The 16,571-nt window shown below is 49.3% G+C and overlaps 1 protein-coding gene across 1 annotated transcript in view; it reads right to left on the bottom strand.

The window, feature by feature from the left end:
• The window catches only part of Gli2 (GLI family zinc finger 2), a 191,428-nt gene that overhangs the window by 53,062 nt on the left and 121,795 nt on the right, over positions 1-16,571 (bottom strand). The window lies entirely within an intron of this gene.

Here is a 16,571-nt window from a genome sequence, read left to right as displayed (position 1 = left end):
GACAGTGTTTGTTCCTGGAGCTACGCACAAACCTACCTTCAGCCAAGGTACACTGAGCCTTTGGTGGTTCTGAGTGGGAAGCCGAGGATCCAAGGAAGACTCACCCAGGACCCTCCCTCATTCAGGCAGTGGGGCAGGTGGTCACAAACGCAGCTGACAGATGTGGCTGCGGAGTTGTGTCATGGGAACCCCTTCTTGCCAGGATCTACACTGAACTCATAGCTGACAGTTCTAGCAGAGTGCACGAGTGCCGTGAGTCTGTGGGGACACAGGCTACCAGCGTGTTGCCGCTACACGGAGACCCCGGCGATCACCAACTGCTGGTCTCAGGCAGCACCAGAAGCTCAGGAAGGAGGAGCAAAGGAAATAACTCGTCCACTCTGTTAGAGAGATCTGAGGGGACTTCCTGCATGAGGTAGCACCTGGGCTAGCTGGGACTCTTCCAGGGGAACAGCAAGGAGGCTCTGAATCGTGCAAGGCTGGAGTTCGGAGCCAGGACAAGACTGAACATGGAAGGCCACAGCAGGAAGTGCTAGGAGGGGCCAGTAGCCAGGAGAAAAGAAGGCATGGAATGAGGAATATGGATATCCTGGTCCATGTCCCAAAGAGAACCTGTCTTCATTGGAGTTCTCCACTAACAGAGGGGAAAGACCAGGCACACGCGGAGAGATGATTATTTATGACATAGCCTATTAGCAATGACATAGTGGCTGTAATATATAAAATGTTCATCCAAATCAACAGGAAAAAAAATAACCACATAGAAATGAGGAAAACAGCCAAAGGAACATTTCACAAGAAGGCAACATTTGTGGCCAATAAACGTATGTGGGCTAGAGAGATGGCTCAGCAGTTAAGGTACTTGTTTGCAAAGCCTAATGACCCAGGTTCAACTCCCCCATTCCCATGTAAAGCCAGATGCACAAAGTTGCACATGCATCTAGAGTTCATTTGTGGAGGCTGGAGACCCTGGCATGCCCATTCTCTGTCTGTCTCTCTACTTGCAAAAAATACATAAAATAAAAATAAGGGCTGGAGAGATGGCTTAGCAGTTAAGTGCTTGCCTGTGAAGCCTAAGGACCCTGGTTTGAGGCGCGATTCCCCAGGACCCATGTTAGCCAGATACACAAGGGGGCGCATGTGTCTGGAGTTCATTTGCAGTGGCTGGAGGACCTGGCATGCCTATTCTCTCTCTCTCTCTGTCTGTCTGTTGCTCTCAAATAAATAAATAAAAATAAAAAATATTTAATAAAAATAAAAATAAAAGATGACAAGACAAATGGAAAAGCTACAGACATTCCTCTAGGGACAAGGATACGGAACAAGCTAAGCCCTCAGCTCCGCTGGTGGAACTAAATATTGGCCAAATCACCCAGCAAAAATCTAGTGACATCTGGAAGGGCGAAAATAACAAAATCCTATATAAGTCAGTAATTCTACTCCTGGGCAGATTATAGAACCCACCACACAAGGAGCCCTGAGGCGGGTACATGGGTGCCCCACAAGAGCAATGTTCAAAGACACAAGTGCGCCCCAGATGTCTGCCAACAGACTGCTTCAGGGCAGCAGAACACATGAACGAATGAACGAAGGAGCAGGGAGCCCCGCACCACAACAGGCAAACTTCCAGCACACGATGCAGAGTGTGCGAACCGAGTTTCCAGAGGACACACCTGCAGCGACGTCGTTTATAGAAAGCACAGCCAAGCAAAACTAACCACCACCCCAGAAGGCAGGAGAAACTGTCGTGGAAACTGGAGGCGGCCCTGAAACAGGAAGTGGAGGACCCAGGGGACCTCCCAAGTGCTGACTCATCTTCAGACCTCAAGTTGAAGATGAGGGTACATCATCTTCCACATGTTTTTGTTTTGTCATCAATATCTTAGTAGGTCCAATTTTTTCCGAAAGGGTGGCTGAGTGGACGTGGGACGCTGGTAGACAGAGATTCCAGGGAAGGGAGTGACGCAGCCATAGGGCTGTAGTAGAGAACTCACACAGTGTGCAGTGAGGAGGTCAACACTATGCATTGTCCTCTAGACTACCCAAGGGGCACATCTTGATTGTGGCCATGAAAGTGTGCTGGGGATCCCTCCTGGGCAACTCTAGTCCTATCCCAGGGGCTTGCTCTGTGATGGGCACACCAATCCAATCTGATAGACCCTCAGCTCTAGTTACAGTCCTCAAACTGTATTACACCCAGCTGGGCCACAGTTTCCCCCTCAGCAGAGTACTAATCGAGAAGTCAGTGTTTGCGCTGACAGAGAGCAGATATCGTATGAAGTAAACACTGCTGTCTGTGTAGGGAAATGAGGTTATAAAATGGTGTCCACAAAGGAAGCCATACAGATGGGCTCTGTTAAGATACAGCAGAGGTTGATTTAATCACTCTTTATCCCTCCTCCCTCTGAGCAGGAGGGCAAGAAGACGCTGCTATTTCACACGCAAAACTTCAGCTCCAAAGAAGAGGAGGGGTTGGGGTGCAGCTCAGTTGGAAGGGTGTTTGCCTAGTATTCATGATGCCCTGACTTTCAGCCCTAGCTCCACATAAAACCAGGAATGGCAGTATACCCCTGTAATCCCAGTGCACAGGAGGTGATGGCAGGAGGATCATAAATTCAAGGACATCCTTAGTTATATAGCTGGTTCAAATCTAGCATAAGCTACATGAGACCCTATCTCAAAAAGAAAAAAACAAGGGCTGGAGAGATGGCTTAGCGGTTAAGGCACTGGCCTTCAAAGCCAAAGAACCTAGGTTAGAGTCTCCAGGACCCACATAAGCAAGATGCACAAAGTGGCTCGTGTGTCTAGAGTTTGTTTGCAGTGGCTGGAGGCAGTGATGTGCCCATTCTCTCTCTGTCTCTTTCTGCTTTTTTCTCTGTCTTTCAAATAAATAAATACATACATAAATAAATAAATAAATAAAATATATATATTTTTAAAGCCAGGTGTGGTGGCACACACCTTCAATCCCAGCACTCGGGAGGCAGAGGTAGGAGGATTGCCATGAGTTTGAGGCCACCCTGAGACTACAGAGTAAATTCCAGGTCAGCCTGGGCCAGAGTGAGACCGTACCTCGAAAAAGAAAGAAAAACAAAGTTTACAGATAAGAGAAAGCTGTTGGGGGACTATTCTCGCAGCACAGTGCAGAGCTGCTGGCAGGAAGGTAGAGTGTGGGGTTGGAGGTGGTCCTGCTCCAGGTATCTGGCAGAGCTGCCTGGCTCTTCTATTGCATCTGGCTTGGTTGGCAGTGAAGGCTGACCTTGGTCGAACACCACTAAGTAGAGTCCATGCAGCAAGCTGAGGAGATGGCTCAGTAAATAAAGTTCTTCCTGTGTAAGCATGAGGACATGAGTTCATATCCCAAGCACCTATGTAAAACCCTGGCCATGTGTTATGTGCCTAAAATCCCCAGTGCTGGAGAGGTGGAGACAGGAGGATCCCTGTGGCTTGCTGCCTAGCTTGTCTGCACCGCTGAATCAGTGAGCTCCAGATTCAGAGAAAGACCCTGTCTGATCGAGTATAGTGTAGAGAGAGCAACAGAGGATGATACCTGATGTCAACCTCTGGCCTCCACATGCATGCACACACACGTGTACCCCCCTGCCCCCAACGAGTCGATGCCTCAAAGCCATGGGCAGGAATAGATGGTCTAGGGGGATGGTAAGAGGGAGTAGGAGAAGGGGAGACCTTGCAAAAAGGAGGGGGGAGGGGGTTGGAGAGATGGCTTAGTGGTTAAGGTGTTTGCCTGCAAAGCCAAAGGACCCAGGTTCAATTCCCCAGGTCCCACGTAAGCCCGATGCACAAGGGGATGAATGCATCTGGAGTTCATTTCCAGTGGCTAGAGGCTCTAGTGAGCCCATTCTCTCTCTCCCTCTCCTCTGTCTCATTATCTCTCAAATAAATAAATAAAAATAAAGTTTAAAAAAAATTAAAAAGAAAGAGTGAGCTTGTGGGAGTTGTGGGCAAGCAGGGTAGATTCCATAGCTGGGCCCAGCTAAGGGCCACGTGGAATTTCCTGCAGGCCTGTCAAAGCCAGATGGATCTCTGAATGGTTCAGATAAACCTCCTCCTGGAAGCGGAGGAGCAGCCAGGCGCCCATTAGTGCATACATAGGATGGGTCCCCTCCTCGGCTGCTCCACACCTGCCCTGCAGCGGGCCACAGCAGCGCCTGCGGGCTACAAGCCGTGCAGAAGCAGGTCTCACGGCTGATAATAGCCGCCGCCTTCCCAGCTTCCTTGTGCTCGGCTCCCTGCCCTGCCCCCCACTTGCTTCTGTTTGTTCCCACAGACCACGAGATCTCAGTAGGCAGTGTCCCTAATGCTCAGCATCTGGCTGGCACATCACAGGTACAGGGCAAATGTCCTCTAATGAAGGCAAACTGAGAAGCTCCCTGTAGAGTCAATCAGCTTGTGTGAGACAGGGTGGGGGGGGGGCAGGCCAGGCCCTCATTTCAGAAGTGCGTCCCTGGGAGGAATGGCAGAGTTGATGCTCCACCGCTGCCCGCAGTAATTGCCACTGACGGGCACTAAGCATCGGGGTTCAGGGACAGCACACAGCTCATACCTTCCCTAAGTACGGTAACTGATGCTGGTGGAAGCAGCCTCAAAGGACAGCACTTATGACACAGATAATAAACCCACTGGATAAGTGAATGTGGGCTGAGAGCTCATCTCAGCACGTACAGTTTATCCGCTGCTTGTTTCAAAGGTCACCCCATTTACCAGTACCGAGCGCTTCCCTGGCCTCTGAGTCTGTGACTGCCTGTTGCTGTGCCTGCCACCAGGGCTAACCAACTTGAGCCCCGAGAGTATAGCAAGTCTCCTGCTCTAAGGACCGTCAGAGACACAGGAATGAGCTCAGGCCTGGGATCAGATCTCACTTGCAAGCTAAGGGAACTCAGTGAACCTCCAGTTTTCTCCTCTGGGAGTGCGTTGAGTGTATTACCCACCTTATAGGGCACCGGAGGCCTGAATGCCACCACTGGCCCAGCATCCTGCTGGGTGCTGGGAACCAAATATGCACCCTGTTATACCTGCTTTGTGTCAGCCAGCTTTCCAAACAGCTGAGAGAAACCAGTGCACAGAGGAAAGGCGTGTTCAGCTTCACTGCCGCAGAGGGCTCGGCCCACGGCTACTAAGCCCTGTTGACTTGGGCTTGTGGTGGCAAGGTACATCAGGATGGGAGAAGGTGTTGGAGGCACCCTCTACCTCACAGAGGCCTGGGTCCCAGTATCCCTTCCAAGGGCTCAGCCCCGGTGACCTCACTTCCTCCCACTAGGCCCCACCATCTTAAAGGTCTACCACCTTCCAGCAGGACCACAGGATGTGCACTAACCCATGGGTCTTTGGGTAACTCTACAGACTCAAATTACGGCACATGTTGTAGAACTCACAAATAAATCCATTGCAATTTCATGAGTGTATATTAGCTACTTTTCTCATTGCTGTGGCAAAATACCTGAAAAAAATGAACTTATGGAAGGAGGGGTTTACTCTGGCTCTCAGGTTGAGGGTACAGCCCATAAAGGCAGGGAGGGCATGGAGATAGGAGCCTAAGGAGTCACACTGCACCCACAGTCAGGAAGCAGGAGAGAGAGAGGCTTTGCTCGGCTCATATTCTTCTTTATGCAGGCTGGGATGTGCCGCCTATGTCCAGGGTACATGGGTAGATCTGCCCACCTCAGTTAACCTAATCTAGAAACTCCCTCACAGACATGCCAACAGCATTGTCTCCTAGGTGATTCCAGATCCTGTCAAGTTGGTGATACTAACCATCACAATGAATACAAATAGATCCCTATTTCAGAAAAGGGAAAACCGAGGACCATACCAGTTAATCAGCCCAGTTCCAATATGTAACCAGACCCTGCAGTACAGGTAGGATTTCTGTTCGATCCCCACCTAGTTCTGCCTCCAACCTGGTGGTGTAAGGTGGGCAATGTTCAAGGGAAAGGAGAGGAGGATGTGGAAGGTCACTTCCTGATTTGCAAGATCTCCCAGCCAGCAATCCCACCCCACAGTTGCCAGGAACCCCTCTCTCCCCTGGCAGCCCCATCTCTACACAGCAAGATCACCTTTCCTCCTCACAGGTTCCTGCTCTTAGGTGACCATGCAGTGCTCCCCAAAGCCCAAGGCCAGGCAGCTCTTCTTCTGCAAGGAACTGGTGTTCAGTGAAGATCAAAGACCAGGCATCTTATCAGACACGCTCGTCATTAAACTTTTACAAGCCAGAATCCATTATAAATGAACTGTCTGCCCCACATTGAGGAGGGAGCATGTCTCTATGCTGGGAATCTGGTATTCTCAGAGCAGGGAGAAACAGTAACAAGTGGAGCCCTCTAGGGCCAAACTGCCTGGGTTCAAATCCCACCTGTGTGACCAACTAGGAATATGCTGTGATTTAAAGCTGAACTATCCCTTGAGGTTCATGAGTTAAAGACCTTCTTGACAGCTGAGGGGGCATTGGGAAATGACTGAATCATGAGAGTTCTCATCAAAGGAATAACCATGATGGCAAGATGGGGAGGTCGGGCCTGGTTAGAGGAAGTAGGTCAGTAGAACAAATTTTGTCCCTGGACCTTTCTTGTGCCTCTGTCTGCTTCCTGACTGCCTTGAGGTGAGCAGTCCCTGTCACACGCTCTTGTCACCATGCTGTTCCACATCATTATAGGCCATGACTGCGGAGTCAGCTGACCATGGACTGAAACGTCTTAAACCGAGAACAAAAATAAACTTCTTTCTCTCTCTCTCTCTCTCTTTTTTCCCCCAAAGTAGGGTTTCACTTTAGCTCAGGCTGACCTGGAATTCTCTATGTAATCTCAGGGTGTCCTTGAGCGCACAGCCATCTTCCTACCTCTGCCTCCCGAGTGCTGGGATTAAAGGCGTGCTCCACCACACCTGGCTGCTTCTTTTTTTTTTTTTTAATGTGAAGAGAGAAAGAGAGAGAGAATTGACATGCCAGGGCCTCCAACCACTGTAATCGAACTCCAGACACATGTGCTGCCTTGTGCACAAACATCACTGTGCGTCTGGTTTATGTGGGATCTGGAAAAGCGAACATGAATCCTTAGGCTTTGCAGACAAGTGCCGTAACTGCTAAGCCATCTCTCCAGCCCAAGCTGTTTTCTGTTACCTGTCACTGTGACAAAAAGTCTAACACAAAGGCTGGGGAGACAGGAAAGTGCTGGCTTTGCAAACTTGAGGACCCAAGTTCCACTTCCAGAACTCATGTTAACAAAAGAAGTAGGGGGCTGGAGAGATGGCTTAGTGGTTAAGTGCTTGCTTGTGAAGCTTAAGGACCCTGGTTCAAGGCTTGATTCCCCAGGACCCACATTAGCCAGATGCACAAGGGGGCGCACAAGTCTGGAGTTCGTTTGCAGTGGCTGGAGGCCCTGACGTGCCCATTCTCTCTCTATCTGCCTCTCTCTCTCTCTCTCACTGTCGCTGTCAAGTAAATAAATAAAAATAAAAAAAAATAAAGAAAGAAATAAAAAGGCAAGCATGGTAGTGTACGCTTGCACTGCGGGGATGGAGATGTGCTGATCCCTGGGGCTTGGTGGCCAGCCCATGTAGCCAAATTGATGAGTTCCAGGCTAGTGAGAGATGCTGTCTCAACACCGGTGCATGGCACCTAGAGGATGGCATCTAAGGTTTTCCTCTGCATTGGACAGGTATGCACTCATGCATACTTGAATATATGAGCATGCACACACACTCACTCACTCGTACAATTCTAACACGAGATAAGTTACTGGAAAGACGGTCAGCTTTCTAGTGCCTCAGTTTCTCCTTAAGAATGAATGGGATGCATCTGGAGTTTATTTGCAGTGGCTGGAGGCCCTGGCACACCCATTCTCTCTCTGTCTCCCTCTTTCTTTGTCAAAACAAAATAAATAAATAATAATTAAGTTAAAAAATTAGAAAAAAAAAAGAATGAATGGGAAATGATAGCATTGCAATCACTTAGCTGTGTTGACCCTCACTCAGATGTGCTGACTCAGAGAGAAGAAGGGTCCTCCCTGCCCAACGGGACCTCGACAACTGTGTCACTCAGCCTTGACACAGCAACAGGGAGGGCAGACTACCCACCCTGTTTTCTGGCTTCCCTTTCTGCTTGCTATACAATTCCTCTAAAAAAAAACAAGTTGTAACCCTGGCAAGTTTTCGAAGAAGATCCCTGAAGACAGAGGGCAACAGAGAGATGCTTGTGAAGCAGGGCAATGAGGTCCCTGGCAGGTGACCCTGAGTCCATCCAGCATCTCAGGCGAGGAGGCAGGAGACACTTTTTGAACTCTCCTCTTCCACCATGCTCTAAAAGGAAGCATGCATGTCTGCTGAAGGAGAAGGTTCTCAGGAAGCTCAAAGGTAATGCAATGTGACTTGTGAAGTAGGGCACTGAGCCAAAAACCAATAAGAAATTAGCCTTGTTTCTTTCTGATCAATTACTGCCCTCCTGAATGGCTGAGGATAGTCACAATGGCCCAGACTGTACTGGTGAGTCAGACAGTGTGTTTATTAATCACCACAAACTGCTGCAGTCGATGAACATTGACTTTGGCAAAGCTATCTTCAAATACCCCAGACTGGAGCATTCAAGAGCTGAGCCCAGAGACAGCAAAGAAACCACCGTCTTAAGTGAGGCTGTACCAACTCAGAGGCTAACGACCCCAGTTGTGTGTCCTCACTGGAGCCAAGTGAGGGAGGACTCGGGTGTGTGAAACTGTTCCCTTTCTCTCCCTAGCAGAGCCCTTATCCCTCTCTGTCCATGCAGGACAGGCCATGCAGTACTAACTAAATTAGGCTCAGGACCGAGGTCTGTGCAAAGCAATTAGGTCTAGAATGCAAGAGGTTGGAGGTTGGAGGTCAGAAGTCAGGTATGGGACAGCTGAGAAAAGAGATGGGGCCAGTCCTGTGGCTGAGAGGTTGCAGCCACTCCCACACCACAAGCTCCATGCCTCCTGCAAACTGAGAGTAGAAACACATGGGTTTGCTGTTGTGGAGGGCCTCAAGTGTGAGTTTGACAGCAAGAGGCACAAGGGGTTTTGACCACCCATTTCAGGAAGGGCAAGCTGTATTCCATGCCAGCCCCATGACACAGGAAGCCAGCACATGGCTCTGGGCTTCTTTTCTGATTAGCAAATATGTGAGGTGATCTCCAGTGCTTCCCAAACTTTGGCCTGTGGAAGCTTGTCAATAAATAATTTTCAGGCAGAAAGAACTAGAATATTTGGGGCCGAGGCCTAGAATGAACATATTTAAAGACATATTGAGGTGTTCGGATGGGGACCCACTGCATGGGGCATTCTCCTAGATGTGTCCCACCTCTGGCTTGCATAGATAGTTATCAATGTAGACCAACACAAAAATCATAAGCTTACTTAAAGCATTATGAGAATTTTTGTTTGTTTTGAAACTTGATGTGCTATGTCTAACCTGAACTTTGCAGGTGATGGTATCATGTGACAATGTAAAAAAGGTTGGATTTGGAATCTTTTGAGGATGAAAGACAGCTGGCATTGGTCTGCTCTGAAGCCCCAGAGCAGGGGAGGGCAGGACAGGGTTGGAGCCCACAAGCAACTCTACGGCTTGAAGGTAGGCTCCAGCATCCTGAACAACTAGCATGAGCAGCCTTTCTGTACAGAAAAGCAGGTACTGTGGGCCCAAGTGCACCAAAGGAATGCTGCTTTTCTTGGTGGACTTTCCCTGCCACACACAAGCACATTCCCCATAACACCCTGGCAAGCCTATTTCTAAAAGGCCAGGCCAAGAGGGGGTGCAAAGTGCTCCTCTCTCCCCACAGCAACATGGAGATGGCACCACAGTGCCTGGCTTTTTTTTTTTCAGCTAGCCTTTTCATCTTGCACGTATAAGACTCTTGGAAAGTCAGGTGTGTGTCCCCATTGGGGGTCACAAGAGAAATGTTAATCAACTTGTCTCCCCACCACCTGTGGTTTCCATGGAACATGATGCCACATCAGGAATCTGTGAACAGTGTCACTTCCTCTTCTGGAACCACGAGAACATAAGGGACCAATGAAAGTCCTACCGTGCGTGGGGTTTGCCCCCAAAGGTATCAAAGAAGGGTTGTCCTACAGAGGGACTGGGAGAGGGTGCTCAGGATGAAGCCATCCAGCTGGCTGGGCTGCATGGTGTCCCCAAGTTGAAGGCCATGCCCTGCCTCTCCTCAGGTGCAAAAGCCTTTAGGAGATGTGGTGCCCAGTTGGGCCATGCCCACCTTTTGCCTCTCTATTCAGTCACACTGGCTATGTTCTATCCACTGACTGTCCCACAGGTCCTGTGATAAACCTAACCATCATCCTTGCTCCTAAAACCACAGAGGGATGGAGATCCAAATTCCTCCACCATCCGAGGAACAGGTTGTCTCTTCCTTCCCTCAACCCCATTTCCCACCTTTGCATGCCACAGCCATCAGATATGGCCTCTTCCAAGAACGCCCCACATATGTCCCCCAGCCAGCAAAGAACCCTTCATCATCAGGGCAATGGGAGACGTAAGGTAACAGCATGTTTCCAAACTGTTTTACATGTTCCTCCACAACTTCATGTTTCCTTCTCCAAACAACTCAGTTGGGGCTGGGAGAAAGCTCAGTCAGTAAAGAGTTTGCCTCGCAAGCATGAAGACCCCAGAGTACAAGTAAAAGTACCAGGTGTGGTGTCACACATTTATGATCCCCGCACCGGGGAGACAGAGGCAGGCAGATCCCTAAGGCACACTGGCTAGTTAGTCTAGCCTAATTGCTGGGCTCCAGACCAATGAGAGACCCTGCCTTAAAAAGAGGTGGACGGCATTCCTGGGGATAATATCAGATAATGTTTTCTTCTGGCTTCCACACACAATATGCACATATATGCACCCGAGCATGTATACATACATAGAAAAAAGTAAAAACAACCCCAGTGGGTTGTGCCATTGGGAACACTAAGAGATGTGGCCTCTTTCTGAATGAGAAACCGGAAGTTTGTTAGTCCACAGGGATCAGCTCTTCTACACAGGTTCAAGCCCAGACAGCGCTGAGACAGGAGCAGGTCCTTGGCCATGACTGTAGCAACCCTTCAGGCATGGGGAGGCCACGTGGATAGTTAACCTCGCTGTCAACTTGATTGCACTGAGAATCAATAAGACACAGCTCTGGGCAGCTTTGTGTGGGTATTTCTAGGAAGTTAACTGAGGTGGCGGGGGGGAGAAGACTCCCCAAGAGTGGGCAGTCCTTCCTATGGCAGTGCACATATATGGCAGCTGGAGGGCAAAGCAGCGCTGCCTCCCCCTGGTCACCTGTGCCCTTTGCTGGTGAATGCATGGACCTCTTGCTGTCAAACTTTGCTGACATCAGAACTGAGCTTCCTTAGCCTTTCAATATGGACTGAAAAGCAGGATTCCTCTAGGAATCTCCCAAGTCTTCACTATAAAATCTGACAGCCATCATTGGATGCTCCAGTCCATACCATGTTAGCCAAGCTCATTATACTACACACTCATGTTCCTCTGGAGAACCCTGCCTAATATACTAGGGTTCATGATAGCTGGAGTCTGCCACACTGGACCCGCCACCCCTGGAGCTCATGGGGACAGGATGAGATGAGGTGAGAGTGGCAAGCAAGCCCACAAGCAAGGGCCCCAAACAGCCCTGTGACTGAGCAGCCGGCAGGGGCTTAGACCATTGACAAGAGATGACATGACACCTCGTTTGCTGAGCACTGCTTGTGTAATTAGACGCATTTGGTGGCAGCCCAGAAGAGCAGGCTACAACGGGGGCTTGATGGATTGGGGACCCTGCCAAGCTTCAACCACATTAATCAGTCTTTGTTCCGGGTCTCACTTGGGGTATTGTAGGGGTGAGGGTAAGGAGGTGGGTCTTCCAGAGCCCATAGCCAGCCCTGAAACCATCAATATGTTCCTCTTTGGCCTGGGTGGAAACCAACTGTCCTGAGGGTAGCGTGGAGACACTGAGGCCTGTCCCAGCATTGGCATGGGTCCTGGAAACCATGCTGCCGTCTGACAATGGGGCTGACAGCTAAGACCTTCCCGGACTGAGACCCAGAGCCTAGCGCCCCTACCTCCCCCGTAGTCCTCATAGAGGCAAACAGGCCCACCTTGAAGTTTCCATACTAGGACCTAGTGATCCCAAACGAACTGGAAAATAACCCCAAAAGAGACCCGTATCCTAATCCTGGAACCTGTGAATGTACTTGCAGTGGAAGGGGGACTCAGCAGATGTGATTTTGGCAAGGATGTTGGGAGGAAATGAGGATGATGGACAAGGAGGAGGGACCCAAAAGCCATCCCAAGAGAGAAAACTGCAGTAGGAAAGACCAAGGAAAAAAGGTGATGTGGTGTGAGGTTGGGATTGCAAGCCAAAGGATGCAAAGGGCATACAGAGACAGGAAAAACAAAAGGCATGGGCTTTCTACAGAGACCTTCAGAAGCAGCAATTCCTGCCAACCCTCTGTAAGACTTACTTCTTGTCTCTAGTCTCCAGAAGTCTCTGAGAATATACTTGTGTTGCTTTCAGTTATTAAGTTGGCATACTTTGTACAGTAGTGCAGGAAATAAATACATAGCATTTCAGGTTTCTAATCTAGTGAATATTCCCCACAGGCCAATGGGTGACAAGGTCGTTTACATGGGTGGCTGGCCACGGCCTGCAGCCTACCATCGTCCAGGTTCTCCTGTGCCTAGAGGTTGGGGCATCCCCATCCCTGGCCTGGAAGGAAACAGGCTCCAGATAGGGTATGTGTTACACCCAACCTAAATCCAGGGAATGGGAAAGCCTAGAGAAGACGTGGCCTGCAACTTCTACCTGGCCAGGGAGGGCTGGTGCCGAGGACCCATACTCCCCCACGGGGCTCTATCTGCAGTCAACGTACAACGTAGCCAGTGCCTGCGGCAGCATCACCTGAAAGAATGATAAAACAGATGCTCGGCTCTGCCCCGTGCTCTCTGGTTCCATAGGGCTGAGAACCTGCACTCCTGCCAGGCTCCTGAAGGTTCAGAAGACTGGAGCACCGCGGACTAGGAGCCGTGTCCGAGGTTTCATGGCGGGGGGGCGGGGATCGTATGGGCTCGACACACACCTGGGCTTCAGACTTGGCTCCAGAGAGACGCCAGTGTGCGGTTGAGGGCTTGGGCTTCGGGACTATGATTTCCTTCCTTTCCTTTTTTAAACTCTTTTCTTTTTCTTTCTGACAGGGTTTCATTTGGCCCAGGCTGATCTCAAACTCCTTATATAGCTAAGGATGACTGTGAACTATTTTATTTTAACCATTTTATTTATTTATTTATTTATGAGAGATAGACAGGGAGTGAGAAAAAGATGGGGGGGGTGGAAGGAGAGAGAGAGAAAGGGAGCATCAGGGCCTCCAGCCACTGCAAACAAACTCCAGACGCTTGCGCCCCCTTGTGCATCTGGCTTACGTGGGTATAGAGCCTCGAACAGGGGCTTCACAGGCAAGCACCTAACCATCTCTCCAGCCCCAGACTCTGAACTTTTGATACTACTGCTTTCACTTCTTAAACCCAGGAATTATAGCCATGCACCATCACACCCAGTTTATATGGTGCTGGAGATTGAACCCAGGATCTTGGGCATGCTAGAGTTATGTCCTCAGCCTCAGAAATAGGGTATATCTATATCTGCAAAGTATACATATCAAGTAACCAAGGATCAACTTGAAGATGGGGAATCCCAGCAGATACCCCCTTAAGGAAGAGATTAGCATCTTCAGTGATACGATATTTCATGGTGACACACCTCCTCATATAATGGTCGGAAAAGCACTTAGAATGTTCTAAAAAGTGTCTCCAGTGACAAGAAGCATCATGGTGACACACCTCCTCTTATAATGGTCTGGAAAGTACTTGTGATTCCTCAGAGTGCACAATCTGAAAGCTGTTACTTGAAATCAACGTCTGGTAAACTCAAACCGAAAAGCATGCTATGCAGTAACGGGCTGGTACTCAATGCTAACCCCACAGAAGATAAAGAGAAACTAAGGAAATGCTTGCACTGAGGATGACTGAACACACAACAACCAAATGCAATGTGAGATCCAGGACTGGATCCCGAACCAGGGAATAAAGACATTGGTGGCAACAAACCACATGGGGTTAGTTTGTGGCACTGCATACGTTATTGGTTATATATACTGTCAACATTTCAAGAGTAGACTGGAGGATATACAGAAAATCTGATGTGATTTTTTGCAACTTTTTGTGTATGTATATGTGTCTGTTTGTGTGTGCATGTGAAGGCCCGAGGAAAACCTCAGGTATCATTGACTTTCCTTTTTTCATTTTTTTTTTTCTTGGTTTTTGATAGCAGGGTCTTGTTCTAGCCAAGGCTGACCTGGAATCCACTATGTAGTCTCAGGGTGGCCTTGAACTCACGATGATCCTCTTGCCTGTCAAGTGCTGGGATTAAAGGTGTGTGCCACCATACCTGGCTGCCATCTGGAGCTCACTGACATGACTAAACTGGCTGGCCAGAGAGCTCTAGGGAATCTGTCGGTCTCTGCTTCCCCACTGCTGGGATTACAAATGTGTGTCGCCATGCCCAGCTTTTTTTTTTTTAAAAAATTTTATTTATTTATTTGCAAGTGACAGACAGAGAGAAAGAGGCAGTTAGAATGGGCACACCAGGGCCTCCAGCCACTGCAAACGAGCTCCAGATGCATGCGCCCCCTTGTGCATCTGGCTAATGTGGGTCCTGGGGAATCGAGCCTCGAACCGGGGTCCTTAGGCTTCACAGGCAAGCACTTAACCGCTAAGCCATCTCTCCAGCCCGAGCTTTTTGTTTTTTATGTGGGTTCAGGGGAAAGAACTCAGGTTCTCATGCTTGCAAGGCAAGCACTTTGCTGACTCAACTATCCTACCTGATTTTTGCCACTTTTACATGTCTGTATTTCTTCCAAAGAGAAACATTAAGCATACTTTTTAAAAGTTCCAGGTTTGTTGTCTTGGGGAGAGAATAGATTTTTCTTTTGAGAACAGATTTTTTTTTAATAGGTGTTATACAGAGTGGTGGTTGGAGTGCCACAATGCTTTGAATGTACCAAGCCTTCAGCAATGCCAGTTGACTTTATTCCAGTGGCAGATGGCGCCTCACAGGGGGCCTTCTCTATTTCACAACGTACCTATTATGTGCCACCTACTGTAGGTACAACGGCTCCGAGCCCGTGTGAGGCGATGTGACAATCGATCATTTTGAAACACTAGTGTGCTAGGAAACCATGGCAGAGTTCCACTCGTGTGTGGGGCACCCAGTGCTCAGTGAGTGAGCTTGCAAGCTGAGGGGTTCTAGAGACTTGGTAGGCGACAGGAGCGAGGCACAGAGACAAGTGACAGGGGTTGTGTGTTGGTTCCCCAGACAGCAACTTGGTGTGCAAGTGAGTGGCCAGAGGAAGTGGGAGGGAAGGGGACGGTCAGGAGGGTCCTTGAAGCAGAAAATCCTGGGTAGAAACCCTCCTTCTAGGAGAAGAGGTGTGGAGAGGCTGGGAGTGGGAAGGAGGTCTAGGCCTCTGTGATGGTTACTACTGACAAGATTTAGAATCACCTAAAAGACAAACTTCTGGGTATGTCTGTGAAGTGGTTTCTAGATTGGGTTAATTGAGGTGGGGGAGACCCACCCAAATTGGATAGCACCAGTGCATGGGCTGGGCTGGGTCCAGTATTGAATGGAAAGAATAAATCAGCTGAACACCAGCATTCTTCTTTCTACTTTCTGACTACGGAGATTCCATGCAGCCAGCTGCCTCGCATTCTAGCTCTCGTGACCTCACCCTCATGATGGACTGTGCACTCAGACTCTGAGTCAAGAGAGACAGTCCTTCCCTTCCCTCCACCTCCCCTTCCCTTTCCTTTCCCCTTCCTCCCTTCCTTCCTTCCTGAAATTGCTGGTGTTGGGTATTTTGTCACAGCAATGAACAAAGTCACTAACAGAGTCCGTCTTCTAGAAGGAGAATGGATACGGTAGCGGAGCAGAGCAGAACCTGTAAGAGAATGGATAGTGGAACAGAGCCTCAAGTAACAATGACCCAGAGAGTGGACATCAGCCAGGGGCCTGGAGGCCCCAGGTGGGAATGGTCAGAGGTAAGAGTGTGCACACGGACACAGTACTACCCTTCTCCTTAGGGACATGAAGGCAGGAGTATGGAGAGTCCCAAGAGGTCACTTTGAGCTTGTCCTTAGAGCAGGGGACCATACAATGAATTGTCCACGCTGAGACATGTGAGACAGTAACGGGAACAGCATAAAGTACTGTGTCAGGGTAGCATAAGGTCACCTTGATTCGTGTTTTTGAGACTTGAGGAGACCTGCTTCCTGGATGGGTGAGGAGCCTCCAATCGTGGAGGGACCCAACAAGGAAGCCTAGAGTCACAGACGTGATGATGACATGTAAGCTGAACTTTCTTCTCAGAAGGAGCCAGAGGGTGACTTGGTACATGGGCCACCCGCTGAGAGGGTCACACTCATGGGTTGAAGAGGTGCCAGCCCATTCATGGTCACACAGATCTGAAACATCAAAAAGTAGAGTAGAGGCAAGAGAGATGGCTCAG

The sequence above is a fragment of the Jaculus jaculus genome, chromosome 5 (genome assembly GCF_020740685.1).
Source record: "Jaculus jaculus isolate mJacJac1 chromosome 5, mJacJac1.mat.Y.cur, whole genome shotgun sequence".
NCBI classification, from domain to species: Eukaryota; Metazoa; Chordata; class Mammalia; order Rodentia; family Dipodidae; genus Jaculus; species Jaculus jaculus.
This window is presented reverse-complemented; position numbering and strand designations above follow the sequence as displayed.